This window comes from Pholcus phalangioides, unplaced genomic scaffold, assembly GCF_987345545.1.
Source record: "Pholcus phalangioides strain wild (caught in Gottingen) unplaced genomic scaffold, Ppha-v1.0 ptg000024l_1, whole genome shotgun sequence".
Classification (NCBI taxonomy): Eukaryota; Metazoa; Arthropoda; class Arachnida; order Araneae; family Pholcidae; genus Pholcus; species Pholcus phalangioides.
In genome coordinates, this window is record NW_028301616.1 from 27,464,069 (window position 1) to 27,471,894 (window position 7,826).

The 7,826-nt window shown below is 29.2% G+C and overlaps 1 protein-coding gene across 1 annotated transcript in view; it reads right to left on the reverse strand.

Annotated features, from left to right (window-relative positions):
- Window positions 1–5,540, reverse strand: part of LOC149069120 (uncharacterized) — a 150,487-nt gene extending 144,947 nt beyond the window's left edge. The window contains exon 1 of the mRNA XM_089250977.1: window positions 5,246–5,540. The gene's annotated coding sequence lies outside the window, so the exon portion shown is untranslated. The remainder of the gene's footprint in view (window positions 1–5,245) is intronic.
- Between the last annotated feature and the right edge of the window lie 2,286 nt (window positions 5,541–7,826).

The window sequence follows — 7,826 nt, forward strand, 5'->3', positions numbered from 1 at the left end:
ATAAATACATTTTGGGGAATCTACTCAAATTATTTTGAACTTTTTTATGTTTGATGAATAATTTATTGAAAAACAACTGCAAAACTGAAATGAGTTATATTTGTTCCCTGCGTTTCCTATTTTTATCGTTCTTCCAACGACGCACACAAGTATTCATAAGCATTCATTTTGGGATGAGTCGAACGGTATGCGAGACAAAAATAAATAAAGACTAAAATAATCGTACCAAACGACAATTTTTTAGCCTTTTTAACAATTAATTCATATTTGTAGCAGTAAATATCGACGGATTTAAAATGGATATGCTTAGTTATCTCAAATAGATCATAAGAAACAAGTTTGTAAAATTCGGAGTAAATTGAATGCAATTTGGTTCGCAAGAGACATTTTGAATATCAGTTTGTGACGAAAGGCAAACACGGAGAAAACTAGAAATGGAGATATTATTTCCCGTAGACAAACATGATTTTTTAATTATAAAAATCTCAGTGGAAAAATAACTAACAAACATATTTTAATGCGGTTTGTTGGACGATATTTTACGAAAATTTCGCTATTTTTTTGTATAATAAAAAACATTTGGTCATTTTTATTCAAATCCATGACATGGGGTATATAATAACAGAAGTAAAAACATATGAAGTTAATGGGCCAAAAATCCTGGATTACAAAATCGTTCATTATATCCAATGTGTATGTTGTATCCAGGGTATGCCATAAGTACTCCACTGTATATTTTTATGAACATTTTTTTTTTGGTTTTTTCAGCGCTAAACATGTCCACAGAAGCAATATGTGTTACAGTGGGCGTGTGCACGTGAATTCAACGTTACACAAATGGAAGTAAGTCTCAGGAAAAGAAGGAAGGAAACTCATCATGCCCTTGACAGTGACTTTGTGGATAAAACGCCCGCTTGTAGAAGGATGCAATGGGTTGCAAAAAGGGGTTAGAAAAGTTAAAAAAAAATTAAATAAAAGGAAAAGTTTTTTTTTTTTTAACCCTCAAGCGTAATAGCGTTAGAAACTTCTGAAGGAAATGAGAAGAGGATAAAGGGGGGAAAATGATATACACACACGCGTAAAGCCCTTGAGGACCTACACACACTAACCAAAAGCCTTAAAACGAACGGGGTTTTTCCGGAAGAAATCCACAAGAAAACCGCGTCCTTCAAAATTTGACCTTTTTTGAAAAGAAAGAGAGGGTTTCTTTTTTTGTAAAAGAAAAAAAAAAAAATTACCCTTTTTCGAGGTTAAAATGGGTGGAAAAGGATTGAGGAATTGGGGAAAGGGGGAGATACTCTCATGTGTGTTGTGTTGTAAGAGTTACGCGGAGAGAGTAAAAGAGTTACGACTATGGGGGTAAGTTGGACACCTGGCTACTGCTGGCTTAAAATCCAACTGATTTATTACTGCTCTGGGGGTTGGAAGTTCCGAAAAATAAAGAAGAGGGTTAAAGTTGACCAATGGCTATTGGCTGGATTCCCATAGAATACCTGGAATGTCCGAGAGTCTTTTGGTTACTCCCACCCCTTGAGGGCAAGGATATAATGGAATTGGTCGCTTTTTTTTGAAACGGGCTGAAAGCTGGTCGTTTCTCATGATTTTTACAGCAGGCCATTGAAAAGCAAATAAGGCATATGTATAAGTTAAATATCGGTCAGCAGCTGCTATTAAAATAAAAGTCAACTCAAGAAATCGATATTTTAAAAAAAAATTGTTCGACCATTTGAAAATTCAGCCTTCAAATTGATGAATAAAAATTACAATATGTGATTGAAATTTTGTCAATCAACAAAATTACATGGTATTAACAAGTAAAAAGTTATAAATCGATTGACCCTTCAAAGTATGTGGATGAAAAGAGTTTGGTTATAAATATCTTGAAATTAGAACATTTTTTCTTATAAATTCTTGTTTGTTACAAATCAATTTTTCTTTATTATAAATCAATTGTTCTTTATTATAAGTAAATTCTTCTTTATTATAAATAAATTCTTCGTTATTATAAATAAATTTTTGTTTATAAATCAAATCTTCTTTACTATAAAAAATTCTTGTTTATAAATTGTTTCTTGTTTATTATACTGTAATGAACAATAAAAATTAATCATTTATTAATTAAATCATTTCTTGTTTATTTATAATATATTTTTTATAAATGATTTCTTGTTCGTTGTAAGTCAATTCTTCTTTAATATAAATCAGTTCTTTTTTTTAATTTTAAATCAATTTCTGTTTGTTATTAATAGTTTCTTGTATTATATGTCAATTTCATTTCATTTATTATAAGTCAATTCTTGTTTATTATAAATCACTTCTTGTTTATCATAAATCAATTCTTCTTTATTGTAAATAAATTTTTCAACGAAGTAATTTAATAATTTTGATCCGAAGTCACAGAGAATATTTCCATGTTCAAAATTTCAAAGAACCCCATAAATGAAATAAATCCCAAAAATTAAAATTTGCCTGCTAATGTTAAGACACATCCGTAAATTCAAACCAATTAGTTAATAACCTTTTGAATTTACAAAACGAAAAGTTGAAAAAAATAAATTATTTTTGAAAGAAAAAAACAACTGATAATATTAAGAACTGTATTTGTTTTTCTCGGAATGATATAATTTTGATTAGTTTATAAACCTATATTTATTAATGTAAAATATTTCATAAAACCGGCATCAGGAAAATAAGAAGTATACATGGGTATATAAAGCCGTTCATCACTAACGAGTTGTGTTTTTCCTTCAATATTCTAAATTAATTGGGCAATTTTCAAAATAAACCGATATTTATTTTTTTGGAAAATTCATTTCAAAGATTATTATGTAAATCCACCGGTTTTGATGTGTATTTTATTATTTATAACTACATTTTTTTTTATATTATGCGAAGAAAATGAGCGAGAATTTGCATATCAAAGTAGTTGAACGCTGTTAATATGTTTTACCACGCTAGTTTTTCTTCTTACAAGTTATTATGAGAAACAGAATTACCTTAAATGAGAAAGAAAAGTATATTTTACGTATTAACCACGATTTTTCAAATTTATAGTAATAATACATTTTTTAAATAAAATTATTAAAGTTTGGATTAGAACATTTTGTTTTAGATAAACAAACATGGGGGGATATTTGCTCATGATAAGACCATAAAAGGCTTGTCATCATAAACACATAATGACATGTAGCTTGATAATACTGTAGCCTACTACATTGCATGCATTCAATCGTTTTGTATAGCTTTCATTAACTGAACTCGGATGTAAACAATCTTTGGAGGTTTTTAATAAGTGAAAGTTGGATGAAATTACCGTAAATATAATTTAACCGAAAAATATAATCAAACTTTGGGTATTTTTTTATGGGTATGCAGTTAGTTCATACCTTCAGTTGATTTCAATATTAAATGGAATATTGTACAGTAGGCCTGTATCATGTTGTCATTGCTCATTATGTTTTTTCCCTTCCATTATGATGGGATGGGATTTCAATAATGATACGCTAATGTAAACAATCGTCGTTGCTCTCCCAATAATTAAGCAGAGCGTTACGATAAATTGAAAAATTGATATGATTTGTTTTCTGTGAAGAAACCAAGTTCAGATATCATATTGTTATTTTTATCAATGCCAATAAGGATTACACCATGATGTTTTCCCCCCGATAATGATTGGATTTGAATAATGATACGCCAATGAAAACAATAGACATTGCTCTTCCAATAGTTGAACAATGTCAGTATGATAAATTGACAAATTGAAACGTTGTTTTACATTGAAGAAACCAAATCCTGATATAATATTATTTTGTTATGATTTTTATGTAGTAATTTGCATACCTTCATTTTTGTATCTACTTTAAAAGCGATTTATATTGTTTCAAAATTAAGAGAAATAATGAACGAAATCTATTTTAACTTATAGCTCAGATAATAAGTTAATAATTGATGGCACTCACTAATGAATGCAGCATCCAATTTGTTTTAAAAATGTCCATACATGTTTGTAAACACATCCGACTGCTCCAAGTTTTGATCCAAAAACTCACGCAGGTAAATTAAGTCCATTAATTTTGAATCAGTTTTAGATCTTTTGTTAGGTATTTGATAGGACAAGTAGAAATAGATTAGACTGATTTATTTAGTGTATTATATACGTATATTTTCATGAGTGTAATAATAATCTAAAATAAGTATCATCATTCTTATAACTGCTATTAAATTGTTCTTGTAATCTAAATCTCTAATTTATAAATATGAAATAACACTATGTTTTGATCTCCAATGACTGCGATTTAACTTTAATACAGAAATTTGAAATTCTTAATGTTTTCGAATTTTTGAATCAAAAATTTTTGGAGAATCATATGAACCAACTGAAATAAACGACAATAAATTTGAATTTAACTCTTACTTTTTGATAATTCTAATTATTTTATTGTCATTACTCGGCAAAAGTTAAGATTTGATTCAAAATAACTCTTCCAGTGGAAATAATTCTTAACTAAATCAGCTAAAAAAATATATTTGTCGAAATAATTATTAAACTATTTCAGTGCCAGTACTTTCGCTAAGATAAATTTAAAATATAATGTAAAAGGCTACATTTTAATTTACTTAATAGCTGATCTAGTTAAGAATGACTTTCACTCGAAGTCACTATAAATCAAATCAAAAATTTAAATGTTATCTTTTAGGGAAATTTTTTTTTTTAAATAAAATTTAAGTATATATACGACTTCGTATTCTATTTCAAATATCAATGAAAATCATGCATTCGAATACGTAAATTCCATTCCATGCATCATGGGCAGTGCATATAAATACAACCGGGGGGGGGGAGGAAGAGGAGGGGGGGGTCAAAAACAAATCACATTTCCGGGTATCGATACGCAAAAAAATTCAAATTAAAAAATACTTACAAAATCGATAAAATCACAAACAAAATAAACACACATTTCCACAAAAATTTAGAATTTTTAAATACCATCCACAAAAAAAAACTAACTAAAAACAAACGCAAAAAAAACTAAAAACAATAACAATTAACAGGCAAAAAACAAAACAAAAAAACACGCTTAATTACGATTAAATAATCCGATAAAAACACGTGCTCTTTTACCAATCAAAACGAAGTGCGAAAAAATATAAATTCGCTTCTACAGCGCATACATAAAAAAAAAAAAAAAAGTTTTTTTTCCTTAAAAAAAAAAACAAAAAACAAACAAAAACACAAAAAACTTACCTGGATAGCATGGACTTGCGTTCTTACGTCCGAAACATAACAAATTTCCAGGTAAAAGCGTAAAAATACAGCGAACCGACATATTCAGAATAACGTGTACGTGTTTCCGTCGGATATTACGAGACAAAAAATGTATTTGGCGTATTTTCTCGTCGTGGCATACGGCTTCATGTTTTTGCCGTCTCGAGAAGCAACGTTTAAAAATCACAACACGGCGGAGGGGGCCCCCTTAAAACACCGGAGCCGGAATCTTCAAGGCGAGCGCCCGGTGTGTTGATCTAACCGTGGAGAGATACAGCGCCGTGAGCAGCGCCCTCTAGCGCTCGTTTTCTTGTTTTCTTCTCTTTTTTTTTTTTTCGCGTGTGTATTTGTATTCACGCGCTCTCTCTCTCTTTCCTCGATGGTATTTATTTTAGCGCAGACACTTCCTATTTTTTTTGTGTTTAGCTCTCTTTTCTTAGTTTTCTTGGCTTCTTGGAATCGAGGATTTTGGTTTCTCTGGAACGGGAACAAGAGATGTTATCTCCGTATTAAAGAGAAACATTCAATTTTTTTTTTTTAATGAATGTTTAAAAATTAATTTTTCATTTAGGAAGTTATATTTTTGCAAAATTGTAATTTTTTTTTCGTAATTGTGTTATAATTTTTTTACTATTTGCTAATTTTATTTAAAAATCTGTTGTATTGATTTTTAAGTTAATTAATTATTAGTTCTTGCTAATTTTTATAAAAATTAATTTTCTAATATTTTTAACACTTGGTTTTTAAATTGCTTTTTTAATTTTGTCAAATTCTTTTTTTTTGTCAAATTCTTTTTTTTGTCAAATTCTTTTTTTTTGTCAAATTCTTTTTTTAATTTTGTCAAATTTTTTTTTTAATTTTGTCAAATTCTTTTTTTAATTTTGTCAATTTTTTTTTTAATTTTGTCAAATTCTTTTTTTAATTTTGTCAATTTTTTTTTTTAATTTTGTCCTATTTTTTTTTTTTATAATTTCATTAAAAATTTTTTTTTCTTTTTAGATTTTTGACATTTTTTAAATTTTTTTATCAATTTTTTTTTTCTCTTCAGAATTTTGTGTTTTATTTTTCGAATTTGAAGATTTCTTCGGAAAACTATTTTTACAATTCTTAATAATTTTTTTTTTCGATCTTTTCCAGTTTTTTTTTGAAAAATTTTCGGCTTTCGTGATTTCTTACAATTTTTACGTTTTCATAATAACTATTAAGAACGATATACATGTTGTAATCGTATTTCTTTTTTGACTCCCTTATCTTCAATTTTTTTTTTTTCATATGAATTGATTCAAAAGAAATATATCTTGCTTTTTAAACCGGCTTGAAAAAAAATATATATTTATATTCTCCCTATTATTTTTTAAAAAAAATCATGAAAAACAACAAAAATTTTAAATCACAGAATCCTACAATACAAAAACTCACTTCAATCATCTCCCATTGTTATGAAATAGAAAATTTCCAAAATAAAAAAATAAAAAAAAATCAGTACTAAAAATTCAACAAAAAAAAAATTTCAATAAAAAAATTTTAAACCCAGATAACAACATAAATGAAAAATCGAAACAAAAAAAAAACAAAACGAAATTTACTTATATTTTTTTTTTATTAAAAAAAAAAAAAATTAAATTCGGGAACACAACACGGCATGAACATATCCAACATTCCACAGCATTAACAACAACAACAAAAAAATCACACTTAAAAACTTTTCTTCCGTAAAAAAGGAAAAAATAATAAGATATTTTTTTTCCTCTCGTATTCATAAAAAAAAAAAGTTCCAGCTTCTATAGTTTTAATGATATGCAAGAGCGAGTTTTTGCAGAGCGGGCGTTACCGTTCGGGGATTGGTCCACGAGCCAGAGAGGATAAAAACTCTCTTCTTTTTAATTGGTAAGCGAGGGCGAAAAATTATCATTTTCTTGCAGCCCAATTAATTCACATTTTTTTTCCCCCCCCAAACGCTCTCGAAACTCTTTCCGAAAACTCTTCTTTTTTTAAAAAAAAACCCCTAAAATAGAACAACAACACTGGAAAGAGAGAAGCGCTTTTTCTCCTTTTCCAACTCCGAGAGAAAACAGCCGCCAACATTCCCATCTCTACCCTCTTTTCCAGCCTCTCGCTCTCTCGTAGCTCTCCATATAGCTCTCTCTCTCCGAGAGAACATTTTTCATTCTAGATGCTGCTCTCTCTCTCTGGTTTTAGCTCCAGCTCTATCTCGCTCCTCTCTCTCTTTACTCAAAAAGCCATCTCTCCCCGAAAAACAGATCAATAATTTCGGAGTTGGGCAAACTAAAGAGATGGAGAGGTTGGTATTCGGAAGGGTTAGAGGCACGAAGAGAGAAGAAAGCAACAACAAAAAAAAAAGCAAAAACAAAGCTGGTGGGATTGCAAAAAAATGCATTTTGGAAATAAAGGGTTGCTGTCGACTTTTAGCGCTTTTCACCCTCTCTTTCCCTCGCTAACTCCCCAACGCTCTCTAGAGGGCGCTGGTGTTGTGTTTCGTTTTACACGACGCGCTTTTCGGTAAAGTTAATTAGAGATCTGGAGATGCCGAATTCTTTTT